Genomic DNA, 20,343 nt, shown 5'->3' on the forward strand with positions numbered 1-20,343 from the left:
ATGCTACTTTCTGGATGACGTCACAGCTTTAATTATCCATTAAGATTACTTATGTAAAAATAAACACAATGCAAAACATCACAACTATATACACCAAGGGTGATTAAAGTACAACCACAAAATCAACATGGCTAAACACACCTATAGTTTGGCCTTTGGCAAGTCATTTCTTTCCTGATACCAACATTCTCAGGTGAAAACTGGCATTGGGCCAGATCAGGAGTCCGTGTTTAGGGTCCACAGACCTACAGAATTCCTGGGTATTTCATGGATTCCATAAATTTTACTATATTATGTGCAAAATTTTACTTATAGATGCAAAAAAATTTATGTACTTAAATTGTATTTGTAGGGAAATAGTTCCATGAACTATCAAAGGGGGTCTATGATGCAAAACAGGTTTAAGAATCAAAGAGCAAACAATATATAGTTTGTTAACATACTGCCATCTCCTCTTCTACTTCCTAGTCCAAAAAAGAGGGAATCTTCATGACTAAACTTACTCAAAAATAAACAAGTCACTCTGGCCAAGAAATTATTCAAAATAATATATTCCAATTCAAGTGGAATCTGAATTGTTTTAGATGAAAGACTAACATCATAATTCTTTTTAAAAAATTCTCAAGATACTGTAAATCAACCATACCTCAATTACAAAAAAAAAAAAAGAGAGAAGTCTAGTACATTGGTTCAGGAAAAAATTTTTTTTTTTTCCCTTAAGCAAATTTTACCACCACAGCTTATCACAGTAGGCTTACATGAGAGTGGAATTCGGTAGATGTGCTTAGGGTTGTCCCACTAGACAGTTCCTCTCTTACCAGGTATACTGTTTTTTCTAAGAAGGCAAGGCTTCCAGTTTCCTACTTCTAATTCTATCCTGTAGCAAAGTAATAGGAGACAGGGAAAAAACTAGAGCATGGAAGACTGGAATAAAGGAGACTGATAATAGAGAAACAAAGAAGCTACCCACCCTGTCAGCAAGAGGTGATACCTGAGAACAGACATTGACTAATACCTCAATTTGTAAAAAGTACATTAGATCAAAGAAAAAGCTAGCCTACCTCTAAGACAATGAAAGAGAAAAAAAATGTGTCTGTTACTGAACCATTTAAGCCTAAAATTTTTAGGTTCTCATGGCAACCAAAGTCATCACACTGCACATACTGTATATAAAGCGCATATTTAGAGGCTTAACTAGTAAACTCGAAATGTGACATATGTGCAATGTGGGCGACAACATTATTCTGGGAACTCTAACTTTCAAATCTTCCAACTTTTATTTTGCAGCCTCGAAGATGATATAATAGAGTCAGCTATGCAGAAGGTGCAAGCTCAAGAAAGAGGCACAAAGAACATAAATAGAAGCAAAGAGATGAAAGACAAGAAAAATCAGGCTATCAGAAAGTTTCTGAACATGGCTCTGCCCCCACTGGGAATCAACCTGTAAATGGAGGCTTAAAAAACAAGATTGCTAGCAAGGACATACATATCAAGACGGCATTTGGGACAGGCTTTAATGTGGGCCCAGCCACAAGAGGACACGGCCGCAGAGCAGACCACCTGGTGAGGCGGCACTGGCTGCAAGCCAGCCAGGAGAGACTGGCCATCTCTCTCTCTCTAGGGGCTCGTGGAAGGCGGCTGTTTAGGATTAGGTGATGTCACAGCCAAGAGGACGGCTGTGGGCCTGGGAGCAGAGATCAGGGCCAGACCTTAGGGAGAAGGGATAAGGGGGAATGGAGACAGCAGCCTTTCATGCCACACCATTTCTCATAAGGAACCAAATAAGGATGCAACTTCTAGTTTTCTCATCTAGTAAATGACCCGTGGGAGGGATGCCCTCATTTATTTGCCCATAGGAATGCCATACATTTCTTTGCAAAGACCTGAAGGTGCTATGAATGCTACCTATCTTAAAACCATTACTTCCATGCCACTTCTGTTAGGGTTAAACTACTCCTACTTCTTAACAAGAAAACAGGTAAAAACAGCTTAGGTAAGGTACACAAACCAACCTTGTCAGAGCAGTTCACAGATATGCCCATTTTCCCCCTTAACTCAAGGTAAGAACTTCTAAAATGAGACACTGAACTTACAGGACTGATTAACAATTAAAAATTTACTGCCACATGAAAAAGAGTGGTTATAAAAATAAATTTTTTCATTATTTTTATGAGTCTGAGCCTCTAAAAGCAAGAAAAGCAAAGGAAAATGGCACGGAATTTGGGGCGTGGACTCAAAGTCCCGCCCTGACCTACCACTTGATAGCTGGATGCCCCAAATGAGTCACCCTCCTCACTGAGGTTCCCAACCCAAGTTCTCTTGCCTACAACTCGGCACAGACGCAGCCATCTCTCCCTCTCTCTCTGTCTCATCCTTCTCCTCCTCTCCTCCCTCCTCTCTCATTCCCCACCTCCCACCCGAAACACGAGGTCCAACAGCTAGTCTCGATCACTACACTGTAATCCAGCATACTTTCTTATCAAGAAAAACTGTACAATGAACTTTCATGCAAAAACCCACGGGTCGAATTAAGAACCAGAACCAACAAAAATAATATGTTCTGGAGTAAATGAGGGAAAAGGGCACTGGGTTGAAGCTGGGACTAGATATGTCTCTCAGAGCCAGGCCGCACCTGCTAATGACTAAAATATTTGATTACCTTAATTATCCTGGCTGCATAACCAAGAGGTGCTGGTGGTCATGAAATTCCAGAATACTAAAAACTCAGCCACATTTTCATTATAGCATTCTCTACTGTGTTGAAGTCAAGACAGCAAAAGACTGCCAACAGCATTTTCACTTTAATTTTCTGGTAAGACAAAAAGAAAAATTAACATTGGAGCCAAATTCTCCATTTTTAGACATGCTAAATTCTTCGAGGAAAAAATATCCATGGTTATAAGAAACTGAAATCATTTTTATATACTTTATTAGAAAATATGCATTTATGCTTTGCTTAAAAGGTATTAAAAAAAACAAAACCTCAGGCTAATAATCTTAAATGTTTACCTGTTACTACCCTTCCAGTAGTTAGGAAAGAAGAAAAGTGAAATAAAAGCTGAAGCACTTACTGATGGGACATCAAATGACTGGCATATTGAGCAACAACGATATCCAGAAAACAGACCTAAAAAAATCCTTTTTTGGTACATGCAATTAATAATTACCAAAATAATACTGGTTTTGAATCCAAAACTCACTTCTGTGTAAATGAATCTACTCTAAACAATGACAGAAATGGTCACAAATGTACCACCAAAAAAAACCCCACAAAACACCTTGCCTATTTAGCTCTTGATTTTGCTTTTAAAATACTTTGAGGCCTCTTTTGAGGCCTTCTGAGAACAGCAAAACTCTTCAGCTCACCATCATTTCATCTTATTAATAAGCATATTATAAAATACTTTAAGCTGAATATAGCATTTATTATCTCTTCCCTCTCAGCTGTTAAAGGACTAGCTTGTTCCAAATATGGCATGATCTTTTCCAAGTTCTACGATTTAGGCACGACATAATTCTTCAACAAATTATTCTGTCTTGTCATGACTGACAAGATGACTTAACTGGAGATAAACAGGCTAATGAAAACTATTCAGGTCTGATTTTCCATTGCTATTTTGTAAGGTAGAAAAACAAAGCTTAATGTAAAACTATCTTCTCTTTGAAGTTAGGAAGTGGGGTTTTCGCTAACTAGACAGGTAAACCCCAGCTGAGGGAAGAGGCAGAGGCCACCTGCTCAGGATGCTGTAGGAGGGATTCCTCCATTGGGTGGAAAATTTCCCTGCATGACCTCTAAGGTCTTTTGCTAACCTCAGAAACTGAGACTCGGTTTTTGAAAAGTAGAAGCAAAGCAAGTGTGATGTGTAGGCAGAGAGCAGAAGAGCGCTGGAAAATTAGAAGCCAAGGTTGGAATCCCGCTTCCACTTCTATGTGAACTTAAATAAGGCATTTCACTTTCCTCTTTCAAAATGAAAGACTGAGAGAAGAAAATGAAGATCCTAACATTCTGAGCCTACGGCTTCCTCCTATGCCTGCCTCGGCCACCCACCACCTTCCCACTACTGCACCTTACCATAATTAGGCAGCTTTTTAAAGCATCTAATTAATGGAACACAGAAATTAAAACCTTTAACTTTCTATTTCTGGTTTGTTGCAAATGTGCAACAGCATTTTACCAAGGAGTAGTTAATGCCACACAGTTCTTGCTATACTGGCTTTTCCTGAACTCCAGTGACAGCTACAATGACAAGCTGTAAGCAAGGAGGTCGTTGCCATGGGGACCCATTAGGGCTCCCGGGCGGGGAATCCAGCAGGCTTTCCCCCCTTCTGGTCAGAGCATTTTCTGATGGTCTGGATCTACCAATTCAGAAAGCCTGATCTGTTTTTCCTTCGGCAAGCTGCCTTTAAGAAATGTAGCAGGTCTAAAAGGGTTATTTTTTAAGAAGTTTGCCAATCCCATCACCACAATCTGTAATCCAGATTAATTCAGTAGTTTGCAAGCTTTAAAAAGAAAGTGCGTGTGGGGGGGTCCTTCCCTGATGGCTCAGTGCTAAAGAATCAGCCTGTCAGTGCAGGAGACACAGGTTCAATCCCTGATCTGGGAAGATCCCACAGGCCATGGGGCGTCTAAGTCCACGCGCCACAACCACCAAGCCTGTGCTCCAGAGCCCGGGAGCTGCACCTACTGAAGCCCAGGAGCTTTGAGTCCAGAGCCCCAGCTCCAGAGCAGGAGACGCCACCACAGTGAGAAGCCCGTGCGCCTCACCAGAGACCGAGCACAGCCGAAAATGAACACACATTCTTAAAAACAGACTTGTAAGTGCATCCAGAGGCTACTAAAAATGGCACGATAAAAGCAATAACGATAGAAGAGACACTGGTGTCTTTCTGTGATCATTTCCCAAGTGGCATACAATTCTGACAAAATATTACCTGTTTTAATGACACTCTTATGAGTTAGTCAAGTTTTAATCTCTCTATTCATAGAAGCAAATAAGCACAAGCCCACTGAAGGCTCATGACCTGTGCATGCTGTCGTTTCTTTTCAGATCACCGCACTGCGGAGCTGTATTTAGTGTTTTCCCATCAAGACTTCAAAGTTCTCCAAATCAAGATTCTCCTCAAGAAATTTCAGCTTCGCTACACGATTTTGTCAGAAATACGTCACAGAGAATAATCATAAAAACAAAACTTATTATAAAATAAACCACACTGTTCAGACCAGAACAGAGTTTAAATTGCAGGTCTGCCTCCAAATCTGCTGTGTATGGACAAAGGGAGATGGACTGTCACTCCCAGCTAAGTGTGCGCTGGGGCTCAGGCTCCCCCAGACCCATTCTGTTAGAAGATACCTTAAGAAAGAAGGTCATTTACAAGGCTAATCTGTGGATCCGGTTTGATCAGAAAAGAGGAGCCGTCAGAATTCAGAATAAAACATTTCTCTATGCCTTACTTAACCCAAAGCAAAGTTACACCAGACAAATTAACATTAATAAAAATAGCACTTGATTTCACAGTAATAGTCTGAAACTGCACCTACCCGAGGCCTGATGCACAATTACCCCAAGAGCCACAAGGTACTTGGAACAAAGCTGAAAGACGTGTCCCTGTACTCACAAAAATCTTTCTTTGATCTCACACTAATAATTATTGAAAAACCTAAATATAAACACCAGTAAGATAAAACGTGTTGAAACAGAATTCATAACCTAAAAAACAAATCACAAATTTACAAGTCTAAAGAGGGAAAAAAAAGGAAGACCTAAGGAGACAAGCTACACTATCAACTAAAAGTAAACAACAGGCATCAGGATATTCCACAGAAACACTCCATCCGGTTTTGATGTATTTACTCACCCAAGCTTTCCTAGAGCAGGTCCAAGAGGGTTATTTTTAAGCAGTTTCCCAATCCAATCTCCACAATCTATAACCCAGATTATTTCAGTAAAGTTTGCTAGCAAAAAAAAAAAAAGACTTGCATCCAGAGGCTATTGAAGGAACGTGGCATTCGATACAAACAATAATGAAATAGTAAACATGGCGTCTTTCCGTGATCATTTCCCATAAACTTTAAATTGGAAGAACAAAAGACAAGCCCAAAGCAGAGTGTTGACACATTAGTTTACTATTAGACATCCAGAGACAGAGAGAGACTCAGGTCACAGGACTTAAGAGGCAAACTCTTGGGTGCTTTATTTGTTTTTACTACTGGTTTACAATTTCCTTGATTTTATTTTTAAATGCATGTCTTGGCCCAGAAAAGCAAGAGAGCACAGACTGCCAACAGTATCAGATTCTCCTTTTCTTATTTTCTGGAGCTGCAGAAAACAGAGCCAGAATCCGGGCTGTCAAGGAGCCTCTGACTCTGTCCAGGCAGCATACGGCGGCGTGAGGCTTTAGGATACACAAAGGCTTTTATAGTACAAATCTCAGCCAACTTAATGTTCTTTCAATGTAAAGTGGCTTTTATTTTCCCCCCAGAAAACTCTCTGGAGCTTTAAGGTACTGACAATTTTCAGAAGACAATGATTTAAAGAAATGGAGCCACAGAATTTCAGTCTTAAAAGTTTCCTTCCTATTTCTAATCTTTAGAACTGAACTGTCTCAAACATAAAATTGTCATTTGATATACAGTATTTCAATATTTACCGATTACTTACTTTGTGCAAGGGCCCTATACCAGTAAGCACTCTGGACTGTAAAAATGTAAACGTCTCCTATGAACAGCGCTTGGCTCAGTACTGTACACACGCTGTGGCCAAGGTGAAGGCACAGCATTACTGAGGCTGTATTTGCAACAATTTGGGTTTCAATGTAAAATAGTGACTTTCAGCTCTTCCTGCCCTGCACATCTATATACCTTCCTGGCTGTATACAAATCCATGTTTCTTTTTCCTGTTTCAATAGTATAGAGCAATGTTACATTTCTCTGGCATAAAGTCTTTCAACTTAACAGAAACCAAATGATCGCAGGAAGAAAAAGAAGTCAAATTAGAAGCATTAAACTCTTTCTCAGAGCTTCCCTCTCCCCCTCCTTAACATTTCTCAAACAGAAAAACATCACTGTGATGCTCCCGTTACAGACCATTCATGAAGCTCCTAACTGAGCTGAGACCAGACAGACTCCATCAACTGGGCACACAGCCACTCACCATTACCCTTTGTTTAGAGTCTCAACTGCCGTTCAACCCACATTATTGTGTTCCACTCAAGTCCATCAATTTTCTCAAAAGAGAAAACAATCAGGAAACAAGCAAATGTGTTATTTAACTAGAAAATGAATAAAGGATCTAATTCATATGCCTCACAAAAAACTCTTTAAAAATGATGGCTCACTTTAAATTTCCTATCTTAAATAGCAGTATTACTTTATTACCAGTCTTACATGCCTAAGAACGAGTTGTAAACAAATAATCATTAGAAACTTGTTTTTTAAAAAAGCCCGAGCCCTCCATCTTGAGCTGGCAAAGCGCGAGAGAAGCACTCTGCACCAGAAGGGACAGCACAAATGCATGTCTGCACCACACAGGTGGGGAAGAAAAGGCCCAAGCAGCCCGGGGGGCGGGGCAGGGAGTGGAGGGGAAAAGGCAACATTCCAAAGAGCCATGATCCCAGGCTTGACTATCCTAAGATTCAAATGACTTTAAGAAATGTTAAAATTAAAAAAAAAAAGAAATGTTAGGCAGGGCTCTGCAGTAAGCATCTTAGCCAAAGCTCTTTTGGTTGTAATTACGGAGAATTTCCTCCAAACTATCTTAAGCAAAAAAGGCACTAACTGAAAAGACAGGACCCAAAGGCAGGAAGTGTAACAGGGCCACACCTGGAAAGCCTTTATACACCCAGGCTTCCGTTCCACACGTGTCTGCAGTGGGTCTCTCTCCAGGGCTGTGCCTCTCAGCAGCGCTTCCTTCTGGATAAATCCACTTACCTCTCCCTCCCTGTACTGGCCTTCCCTGCTTCCACAGATGTAAGCCTCTCAGCAGCGCTTCCTTCTGCGTAAATCTTACCCCCACCCCCCACCCCCCCATACTGGGCTCCCTGCTTCCACAGATACAAGCCTGAATTTGGCAGTGCCCTGGCATCTGCCTATCTGTGCCAAGTTCTCTGAATTCAGGTGGACCTGTTTGTTCCCTGAAGGCATGCGTCTCAGTTCCAGTCTCAAATTCCTAGGAGAAACTGATTTGCCCAGCTTAGGCTAAGTGCCTGCCCGCGGTCCAGTAAACTGTTAAAAGAAGAGCTAAGTCACAGAGTGTAGGGACTGCATGCCTGACTCCTCAGAAGATGTGTAATACACTAAATAAGCAATAAGGCAGTCTGCATCCTCAAAAAGAAACTTAAAATCTCACTGAAAAAAAATATATTAATACTAAATAATAGCCTATGACACACTATAGAGTGAACGGGCAGGAACAGCTTCATGACAGAGGCCAGCTGTGCACTAAAGGACACACGGAAATAGAGCCGTGCTCAGGGAGGGCCGAGGGGCACAGCATGCAGCGCCTGCTCCTCTCGCTTCGGCGACACGTCCAAGAATTAGGGACCTAAGGAATAGACAGTCTCTTACCACATGAAGATCTTCTGTGAAATATCCTAGCTGAAAGCGTGCTGTAAGGCTTAAAAGGATTATAGGCCACAGAGCAGTCCTGCTTCAAAGTGCAGCAGTGACCCGCCCGCTGCCGAACGTGGGCCATGCATTTTCAAGGTGCCTGTCACCACCCCCCTGAGCCTGTCACCACCACCCTGACTTCCTGTCACCCCCGGGACCCCCTAGATTCTGGCTCAGGCGGCCGCTAGGGCAGCACAGGTGTCTCACTGGTAATATCCCACCCAACCCAGCACGGTTACCACGCAGACAACTCAGGCTGAGCTGGGTTACAGTAGTGTGTGGGGAGGGGACTGGAACAGAAAAGAGCAATGTTTCCCACATACAAAAGCTGTAAGCACAAAACAACTGGGAAAAGCCTAAATTATCTGTACAAAACAGAAACTAGCAAAAACTTAACAGAGGTCCAAAAACTACTGGGTTAAAAAAGACAGTCTACTCACAGTAGGCTATTAGTTACCCTACATTATCACCAAAATATCACACATTCCCACATGCGAGAGCTTGCTTCAATCTCACAAGAAACAAAAAGGTAAAAAGAACAATGAGAAAGTGGTGACAGTTTCTAATTCACTGGTTCCTTTGGTGAAGAGTAACAATGTTATGTAAATGAAAACTACAGACCTATCAAAATTAAATGTCTAACACTATAAAATTAAACAGCTTTAGAACCAAAAAAACTTCATTTTGTATAATCCCCAAACTAAAGACATCTCCCAATCTGGGGATAAAATTTCAATGGAGTTTCAATGTGGAGGGGGAAGTGATATTTAACTCCATTTTTTCAAAGCTGAACACAGCCATGGAGGTCAGAAAAAGCTAGCCAACAGTTCTTTCTAAAGCCACACCCCTAACCTACAAGCACATCCCCAAAGAGGCATATTAAAACCAAGTAATTGAGATCCACTAGATCTCACTGCCGCCTCCAAACCAGAACTCACCCATTCCTCTTCCTATCTTCTGCCACATTTTCTAAGTGAAGTAAAAGAAAAATCAAAATGTTACAACTCAAATGCTGTTCTAAAAGTGAGTCCATTTCTTGTAAAGTGGGGAAAAGGTCAGCTGATTGAGGGTTACATCAGAACTTCACAAAGTTCTAAGAATTGAAATGCTTTAAAATCATTTAATGTAAGATATTTTATACTCGGTCTCCCCAAACTAGACTTTCTCATCTCCTGAGCATACAGGCTAATTTTAATGTAACTTTTATGAAAGTCATGTTCTCTGTATGAAAATTTAAAAACAATGGCAAGTATGAAGAAAAGAAAAACTGCTCATGTTGCAATCCCCCCAAAAAAACTTTGGTATTTATCCTTCTAGCCTGTGAGGTAACATTTTTTGAGGAATTAAAGATTTCCTTAGCAGAAAGAATGTGTTAAGTTAATGTGGAGTTCATGGATACAAAACATTCTTGAAAATTTTTACAGGTCTGGAACTCAAAGAAGTTAAAAATAAATGTATGCTCGCGGCTTCCACAGCGCAGCAGGTTAAACAGTAACTACAGAGCATGGGAATTCCCTGGCGGGCCAGTGTTTCAGGCTCAGGGCTTCCACTTCAGTAGGCCCAGGTTCGATCCCAGGTTGGGCAACTGCAACTAAAATCCCACAAGCTGCGTGCACCCCCCAGAAAATCCAAACAAACTACACAACAGTTCTGTTGATTAACTCTGTTATGAAACCAGTACTTTAAGGAGACTTTGCCAACTGCCAATTTCAAGGCAAGGACAAGTTACAATTACAAAGATCTCATCAAGAAAACTGTCTTCAGTAAATTACAAACTGAGATAGGGATTCTTGATACAATAGTTTACTAAGCAAATAGCTACAACCAATTAACTCTTTCATCTCTTCATTCAGCCACTCAGCTGTCTGACTCCTCGTGACCCCATGGTGTTCAACACACGAGGCTTCTGTCCTTCACCATCTCCCAGAGCTTGCACAAACTCATGTCCATTGAGTCGGTGATGCCGTCCAAGCATCTCATCCTCTGTCATTACAACTCTAAATATTAGAGTCCACCCTCTCCACAAGCCTAAAACTAGTTATCTATAACCAGGTGTCCCTAGAGCAAATCCAGTAATATACTCATTTGTATTTTTCAGTTTTCTATGAACACAGAAGACTGCCTATTAACAAACTCCATGTGAAGTACACAAAGTGAAGATGTCACGGAACCACATTAGCCAAGCATTCCAGAGAACAATGAGCTGAAAGTTTCCATAGGAAAGCACACTCTTCCCAGCAAAACAATTCAGATGCACAAATTAGGCTTTAGGAAACAATCTTATCCCTAAGCCACAATGAACAAAGGAAAATGTGCAACAGAACACACCTGAAAGGGGGGAAAGGAAGGAACGCTGGCATAGCTACCGTCAATGTGCGGCCCACGAGCCATGCTAACTGCGTCTTTCATTTGGCTTAACTGCATTACTGAGCAACGAAGGAGCAGTAGGCCCATTTTTACAGATGGAAAAAGGAAACAGCATTATCAGCACTGTACCAGGCACGACTCAGCGCCCAACTCAAGTTATCTCAATCAATCCTCACATCACCACTCCAGGTGATCTCCATTTTAAAGATGGGGGGCGGAGCCCAGAAATGTTACGGTCACACAGTGATATTACCAATTTAAGGCCCAGAGCTGGAGGTGTCAAACCTACCCCTGCCAGGCTCTGCTCATAAACCCTATTCAAGTCACATTCTTTCAAACCAGATTTCAAACCAATTTTAAAAACTCCTAGAAGCAACTTTCAATTATGAGATTAATTCTCCACGTTTTGTTAAAAAATTTCTTGTTTTGGAATACAGTCAATATTTGATAACTATAAATGGGGCAAAACCTTTAAAAATTGTGAATCACTGTCGTACGTCTGAAACATATAATACTGTAAATCAACCATACCTCAATTAAAAAATTAGTATAAAAATTTTGTTTGTATTTTACTTGCTCTTTGAACATTTCAGCAGGCCATGGCACCTCTAGGAAGAGGTGTGCAGGTAAATACAAGATTATATTAATAGCAATCAATTAGCAGAATTTGTAAGTTCTGCTAACAAGGCCTACATATAAAGTTAATTGTTATTTCAAACATATAGTGAAATACTTGAACTTCCATGATACAGTCTACTTTTAACTATTACCAAAAATAATCAAGAATCAAGGAATAGTTCTGAACAAAAAAATGGTTCATATTGTTTGAAAGAGAGGAATGTAAGGGGCTTTCCTGGTGGTTAAGCCATTAAGAATCCACTTTGCAATGAATGGGACACCCGTTTGATCCCTAGACCAGGAAGATCCCACATGCTTCAGAGCAACTAAGCCCATGCGCCACAATTACTGGGTGCCCTGGAGTCCGAGAGCCAAAACTATCAAAACCTGTGTGCCCAAGAGACCGTGCTCTGCCACTGGGAAAGCCACCGCAACAAGACGCCCACACACCAGAATTAAAGAGTAGCCCTTGCTCTCTCTAACTAGACAGCCTGAGCGCAGCAACTATGACCCTAAATAAATCATTAAAAAAAAAAGGGGGTATATAAATTCCTCACTAACACTACAGTAAAATCCCGTGCATCAAGTACTGGGAAGCTTGTAACACCTCTTTAGGACAACAGAGTTAACCAAATAAAACTTCCAGTTCATCTCACGTCCCAAGAATTAATATTAATCACGCTCCTTTTGTTAGTGGAGAGGAAGAAAAAAGGAGTTGGAGGCTACGTCCAAAAAGCAGAGAGGAAAAGTAGACAGTCAAGCAGCTCAAAATCAGTTATAAGCCTCCAAATAAACAAGGAAAAGCTCATCGTAAGAAGAAAGCCTTTCACCATGAGAATACTCTGAATATACAGAAACAGACTCGGAGGCTTATGAGAACCTTCAGAAGGCTCTAACCCTTAAAGTATTCATTATCAATTCTAAGCAGGCCATTAAACGCCAGGTCTATAGGTTTTTCCCTACACAGTATGGGCTGCCGGGACACCAGCCCACTCCTGGAGCAAAAGGCACTCGCGCAAGTTACACAGTGAGAGCAGAAACTTGCCTTTTCTTTCTCTTCATGTGGTGCTTCTCCTGTACATACAAACCGCAAACCAGAAGTGATGCTGATACTCGTGATCTGGGTTACTGTGACATACTTTTAAGCACACTGATACGTTTCAAAGATCTGAGGGAATCTGTGGACATCCCCCTGTAATTGGCAATTCCCATGAAGAGCAAGCATTCTAACCAATTCAAGAGCCTTTAGGGAGCACCAAGAGAGGGCAAGATACCAAGATGAAGGAGATGTCCCTGACTTCAATCAGCAGAGGACTTCAACCACAGAAAGTCCTAATACCTGCTACACATGGACAAACTTTGAAAACTGGGCTACATGAAATAAGCCAGACACAAAAGGATAAACACTGCACAATTCCAATTACATGAAATATCCAGAACAGGCAAATTCACAGGGACTGCCAGTAGACCTGAGGTTACCAGGGGCGAGGAGGGAGCAATGGATGGTTATTACTTAATGGTTACAGATTTTCTGCTTGGGTTGAAGAAAGCACTTTGGAAACAGGCAGAGACGACGACTGCGCAACGAATGTGCTTCGTGTTGTTGCACTGCACTGTTGAAACGGGGAGAGCTCCCTAGCGGCCTAGTGCTGAGGATTTCGGGCTTGCACTGTTGTGGCCCCTGTTCAACTGCTCTTCGGGAAAGTGAGATCCTGCAAGCCAAGTGGCATGGAGCAGCCAAAAAAAAAAAGGTGAAAATGACCTAAACCTATGAAACTCGGAGAAGAAAACAGGGGCTAAGCTTCAGGGCACTGGACTGGGCAGTGGTTTCTGGGATGAGACACCAAAAGTACAGGCTACAAAAGCAAAAACAAAGGACACGACAGAGTGGAAAGGCGCAGGCGAAAGTGTGTGTGAGCCTCAGACATCTGCTAAGGGGCCAACATTCAGAGCAAATGAAGAGCTTCACCTCAACACCACCCAAATTTTTTTATTTTTTTAAATGGGCGAAGGACTTCAACAGGCATTTCTGCAAAGCTGATATAGAAATGGTCACCAAGCATATGAAAAGATGTTGATCATTAGTCAGAAATGCAAATCAAAACCACAGGGAGTCCTCACACCCGTTAGAATGACTACGGTCAGAGAAGAACCCTGGCATCCAGTGGCGAGGACTCTGTGCTCCAGCCACGGGGCAGGGTTCAGTCTCGGGGGGAGGACTACGATCCTGCATGCCCCATGGTGTGGCCAAAAAAAGAAAACAAACGCTGGGGAGCCTGGGGAGATGGACGGACTCTTGCGCACTGCTTGTGGGATGGTATGACAGTGCAATCCTTGGAAAACAGTACGGAGGCTCCGCAAAGACTTCAGCAGAGAACCACCCCACGCTCCAGCAAACCCACTCCTGAGCACCAGCCGGAAGAGACTGAACAGCCATACTCAGAGCAGCGCCAATCACGATGGCCCGGAGGTGGAAACAACCCGTGTCCATCGACAAATATACAGGCAAAGTGTGGCATATTCACATAACAGGTTATTCAGCCTTTAAAGGGAAAGAAATCCTGCCACGTGCTACAACACAGATGAGCCTTAAAGACACTCTAGTAAGTGAAAGAACCCAGTCACAAATAGCCACCTATAAATAGAAAAGTCGTCAAATTCATAGAAGTAGTAAGCAGAATGGCAGTTATGAATGGCTGGGGTGAGGAGAAGAGGAAGAAAATGGGAGTTGTTTGATGGATATATAATTTCAGATTTAGAACATGAAAAAGTTCTGGAGATCTATTTTCCATTAATATGAATGTACTTAATGCCAGGGGCTTCCCTGATGGCTCAGTGGTAAACAACTCTCCTCTCTGCAGAAGACATGGGTTCAATCCCTGGTTTGGGAAGATCCCCTAGAGGAGGAATCGGCAACAACCCACTCCAGTTTTCCTTCCTGGGAAATTTCATGGACAGAGGAGCCTAGCGGGCTATAGTGCATCTGGCTGCAAAAGAGTCAGACACCACTTGGCAATCACAAGTTAACGCTACAAAACCATACGTTCAAAAATAATTAGGACGGTAACTTTCAGGTTATGTGCTTTATGCCACATTAAAAAAATGATTAGAATGGAAAACTGTGTTAGATTTATCACAATTTTTAAAATAATGTACTACACTAAAACTACAAAACTGTACAGTATGTGAATTACATCTCAATACAGCTGTTAAAAAAAAAGCAGAGGAAACAGAGTTTAACCAAATTCTATCATTTGCTGGTTTAAGAAAAGAGCGCAATATGTTGAAGTACCCAGATCCTGGAGCTCAGAGAGGATCCTACGCTTCTGCTTCCTCCAACTTCTTCACCCCAGCCTCCATGTGACAGCCCTTTTCCTTCCCTCCCCAAGGCACATCACCACCACCTTTAACCTCCCAGTTCCTTATTATGTACTATGTCTGGCCTCCCAGGAAAGTTAAGTTAAAGAAGCTACACTGGCAGTCACAGGAAAGGGCACAGAATTCAAGACTCAGATTCTACGTTCAGCAGCAGAGCCAAAATATTTTTAAAAAGGAAAAAAAAAAAATCACACAGTAGACATATAATAAATGTCAGGTCTCTGCCCTTCCTCTCCTCTCCTTTCAACCCAGCATATTTAAAAGAGCAAATTCTCAGCTCCCATGCTGGGATAGCCTCTGGCCTAACTCACATGTGCTGGAGCTATAAACACAGCATCATTTAATATGTAGTTGTTAATGCCTATCACCTATTATTAAATCCTAAAAACACATCACAAAACTATTAACTAGGATAAGCCTATTTTGATAAAATAATAAACTTTTCTACTACATATAAAAAGAGATAGTGACATAAAGACTAAACATTACCAATCACCTCTGAGTGGTGGAACTAAGGGTAAAGCTCTCCCTTTCTGGCATATCTGCATTTTTAATAATGCATTTGTAACTTCTGTAATAAGAAATATAACTGTCAGAAGAATAAATCATTCTGGCTTAAAATTTCACTGTCTGCCTCTGATACCACACTACTGCACTGAAGCTGAACTGGTACCATGTGAAACAGCCATGATTCCCTACATTTCACAGACGAGAATGAACTGAGGTGCAAAGCAAGACACTTGGTCCAGGCTGTATGGCTAGTAACAGAGCAGGGATGACAATTAAGGCCTTCCAACTTCAAGTCCTTTCCGTTCCACCACATCTTAAAGAGCAATCTGCATTACTGCTCATCATATATATACATATATATATATATATATTTAATCTATGTTGAAACTGTCCTAAGCAAGTAATCTGGAAGCTGAGGCTCTGTTTCCTCATCTGAAAAGTGAAGTGGTTGGAAAAGCTATTCTATCTCACCAGCTCATCTAGCCTCAGCAGCGAATGGATTTTAAGTCTAGATACCAACTGAGGAGAAGAAAACCCCGTGGGCAAAAATGAATGAATAATTGGAAAGAAGCTGAGGCCTGTGCTCTGGGTCAAGGGCCATTTTCAATGGAATGAGGCTGTGGACAGTCAAGAGCCAAGAGCCCGCTGGGGAAACTCAACTTCCTGGTTGAAGCAACAGCTGAAAGCTCCGGCTTCGCTTCCCTACCAGCACTGCTTCCATCTTTGCTAACTTACGAGGAGAAACCGCAGACTTATAAGTAAAGTCAGAAGAATGTAACAACACAGCCGTAGGGGAGGGAGCTGGAGCAATAGTTTATGCACGCTATGGCAACTGGATTATTTTCCAAGTGGACTCGTGAATATTAAAGTGGAAAGAACCCTTGGTGGTTCTCAGAGACGACCCTTCCTCAGCGAGAATTTCAGGAGACACTGAAACTTGGCAATACCCCTCCGAGAGATGTCGCACTTGTGGAAAAGGCCGGAGAATCCAACTAAAGCCTCTTCAACCTACAGAGCATCAAAGAAAGCGAAAAGACCTTTATTAAGGGTGACGTTCTCGCAAAGGATTCATCGGGTGTCTGTAACCTCTTACACTGCAAGCATTATAAAGCACTCCACGCTGTCTGACACTACTAGGCAGCCTTCTCACTCGAAGGTAATAAAAGTACAGCATTAACTTTGTTGGCGAGAAAAAGAAAAAAAAGGATTCCATTTTGCTAAAGCAGCCTCCTCCGACCAAAACCCTACCACCTGCCCCTCCACTACGGGGATGAGCCTAAACCAAAGAGAAGCTGCTTCAAGCCTACAACCGTCCTCGAGAATTAAAACAACATTCTTCCCAGAGAACCGCAACCGAAGACGCCAGAAGCTTCAATTCCAAAAGCAGGTCCTTTAGCGAAGGAAGAAAGCTCCCGGCCGTGCTCTCGGCGCTCCCGGGTGCGAGAATCCAGCCCAGCTACTAGGCCATGACTGGGTGAGCACCTGACGTGGGGGGAGGGTGAGCCAAGGCCCTAGCGGATCTGGGGCGAGGAACTGGGGGGCTCCCGAAGCTCCAGAGAAGCAGCGCGGCCCTCCAGAGGCGGGGGTCCTGGGGACACCCCACCCCTACCCCAAGGATAAGCACCGAGAACACGTGGGGCGACAGGCGCAGGGAAGGGGTGTCCCGGGCAGGCAGCCTCGGTCTGGCACGGCGGCCGGAAAAAAGGAGGATGGAGCTACCCCCGGGGCAGGGAACCGAGCCCTCGGAGCCCCGAGGGGGAAGGCAAAGGGCGCGGGCAAGGGGCAAGGCCACGAGGAGGGCGGGTCTCCCTGGGCGCCGAGGCACGCGCCGGGACCCGGGCAGCGGAGGACCCCGACACCCGGGGAGAGACCGCGGACCTGCCTCCAGGGGCCGCGGGGAAGCCGGAGCGGCCGCGCCGGGAGGGGCCCTGGTGACCCCGCGGGGCCGCCCGGACCGGACCCGCCCCGCGGCGCCTCCCTCCTGCCCCTTCCCTCCCACCCGCGCGGCCCGTTATCCCGCGGCCGCCGCACTCACCAGCGGCTGCACCTCAGCCCGCCGCCGCCTCAGCTGCTGCCTGCGCCTCCGCAGCCGCCGCCGCCGCCGCCTCGCTGCTGAGGCCGAGTCCCGGGGGAGCCGCCGCGTCCCGCCGCCGCCGCCGCTGCCGCCGCCGCCAGAGCAGAACACCCCAAAATGGCGGCACTTCCGGCGCCTACCACCGGCGGGGAGGGCCGACGCGGAGGGGGAGGGCGGCTCGGGGGAACGTACCACCGCGGTGCCGTCCGCAGCGCCGAGCCGAGCGGGGCCCGGCGCAGGGGCGGGCCGAGCGCCCGGCGCTGCAGCGCCCCCTCGGGCGGGGGAGTGGAGAAGCAGCCGCGCGGGAGCCCGGGCCCGAGGGTTCCGGCGAGGGCAAGTCTCTTTGTCTCGTTACTCCGCTGGAGGGAAGACGCGGGGAAGACCCCCGGCCTGAAAACTTGGAAGTTCTCGGCTCTGCGCCCCTCACCCGCGAGAGTTCCGGACGAACTGGCCGGGCGCCGACCTCTGCTTGGCGCTGAATATACGCATAATAAAATACTTGCTGAATGAATGGGTGAGTGAATGGGATGGTGCTTGGCCAGCGCTGGGCACCTGACACACCCTCCCTTCTAACCCAGCCGATAAGCAACGGGATCAGGGCCTTCCTTGTCTGCTGAGACGTGGACTGTAAGTGTATTGCAAGCTTTCAGAGTTAGACGAAAGCCCTCTGGCAGGATGATCAGCTGGGTGAACTCACAACCTTGCAAAAATCCTTGGAGCGCCAGGAAGCTCATAAGAGTTCTACTAAAAGACTGATTTTTCCAGCCCTAACCTGCTTCTTCCGGTGAAAAAAAAAAATTTTTTTTTTTTTTCTGTAACCAAGGCTAGGTTCCTGAAGACCTCCTTCAGAGTGACCCAGAAATCCCAGGATCTAGGTGAATGCAAATAGTTCAATAGTTTGTTCTTTCTTTCGTTTGTTTGTTTAAAAGGTCAACGTCATTTATTCCCACAAGTTCTACATCTTGTGGGACAGTAAAATGCAGAGAAAGAAAACTTAGTTCTAAGACCTTTTGACCCCAACAACATGCAAATAACTCATGGGTTTGCAAATGATTTCTCCGAAACATCTGGCTTCTCAGAGCAATAACTCTTCTACCCACAAATACTGATTATACCCTACCTTACCACAAAAAAAAAAAATAAGTGGACTCCCAAGCACAGGCCTCAAGGGTTTGCCCATGTGTTGGAAGCACCTCTTTCCTCTCTTAGGAGGAAAAAAAAATAGTCACAGTGTTTCTAGTACCATGTAGATCTAAACAATTAACCCTTAAATTGTACACTATCAGATTTTCTAGTTGTGTTGTATAGTTTATCATTTTATATACATTATAACTCGACCCCATGGACTGTAGCCTAACAGGCTCCTCCCTCCATGGGATTCTCCAGGCAAGAGTACTGGAGTGGGTTGCCATTTCCTTCTCTAGGGGAATCTTCCCAACCCAGGGACCGAAGCTGGGTCTCCCACATTCCAGGCAGACGCTTTAACCTCTGAGCCACCAGGAAAGCCCGATACTCAAACCAGTCGATCCTATAGGACATCAACCCTGAATAATCATTGGAAGGACTGACGCTGAAGCAGAAGCTCCAGTACTTTGGCCACCTGATGCGAAGAGCTGACTCATTGGAAAAGACATGCTGGGAAGGACTGAAGGCGGGAGGAGAAGGCATAACAGAGGATGAGATAGTTGGATGGCATCACCGACTCAACAGACGTGAGTTTGAGCAAACTCAGGGAGATAGTGAGGGACAGGGCAGCCTGGCGTGCTGCAGTCCATGGGGTTGCAAAGAGTCGGACAGGACTTAGTGACAACAAATAATGCTGATATATGATCTTGTTCTTGTTAATAGTTTTATGTGTAATTTACTGAAAACGTCTTCCATTTATAGACCATTACAGCTTATAGAAGGTTGTCATATGTTGTTATTGTTCAGTCGCTTAGTCATGTACACTACCACAATTATTTTTATATTTGTCTCCCAGCTGCTGTAGATTGTAGAAACCATTTAAGCAGAGAATCTTTTCCATTCTTTTGTATACCATCGAATCATCCAGATATCCATGTGTTTCACCTCCTCACCTCCTTCAGGTCTTGATTTAAATGTCACGTTCTCAGTTGGGCCTTCCCTGACCACCCTATTTCAGAATACACACACATACCCCCATGTTTCCAATCCCCCTTTCCTGCTTTGCTTCTATCTTCTATCTGAACCACTTATCACCATCCAACATAGTATATTTTGCACTTCATATTTTACTTATTTGTACTCTTCCCACACCAGAAGGTAAACTCTATGGGCATAGGAATTCTGTCTGTTTCCCATCCTCAGGGCCTAAAATTATGCCATGTAGGTGATCAATAAATATTGTGGTTTTTTTTTAATTTCCATATATTGTGAAATGATTACCATAATCAGTTTAATTAACTTTATTATCTCATACAGATGGAGAAAAAGAAAAAATGTTTTTTTCTTGTGATAAGAACTCTCAAGATCTCTCTTAACTACTTTCAGATTTCAACTAACAATCATCATCACCTTGTACATTATATTGCTAGTATCTATAATGACAAGTTTGTACCTTTGACCACCTTCATCCAGCTCCCCGATTCATCAATAAACATTGCTGAATTAACAAGAAGACATATCAAGGTACTGAGTATAAAAAAAAAAGAATGAATTGTCTAGTCTTCAGAAACTTCCTGCAACCTCAATTCAGTTCAGTCGCTCAGTCATGTCCAACTCTTTTCGACCCCACGAACTGCAGCGCACCAGGCCTCCCTGTCCATCACCA

General features: G+C 43.7%; 1 protein-coding gene across 49 annotated transcripts in view; it reads right to left on the minus strand.

Annotated features, from left to right (window-relative positions):
* Window positions 1-18,060, minus strand: part of CELF1 (CUGBP Elav-like family member 1) — a 67,282-nt gene extending 49,222 nt beyond the window's left edge. For 11 of the 49 annotated variants that reach the window (XM_069555657.1, XM_069555654.1, XM_069555641.1 and 8 more), the window contains exon 1: window positions 17,514-18,060. The gene's annotated coding sequence lies outside the window, so the exon portion shown is untranslated. Of the gene's footprint in view, window positions 1-16,425; window positions 16,487-17,513 lie in introns of all 49 variants that reach the window. The other 38 variants (XM_069555633.1, XM_069555631.1, XM_069555624.1 and 35 more) reach the window with 14 other exon arrangements.
* Window positions 18,061-20,343: the final 2,283 nt, after the last annotated feature.

The sequence above is a fragment of the Ovis canadensis genome, chromosome 15 (assembly GCF_042477335.2).
Source record: "Ovis canadensis isolate MfBH-ARS-UI-01 breed Bighorn chromosome 15, ARS-UI_OviCan_v2, whole genome shotgun sequence".
NCBI lineage: Eukaryota > Metazoa > Chordata > Mammalia > Artiodactyla > Bovidae > Ovis > Ovis canadensis.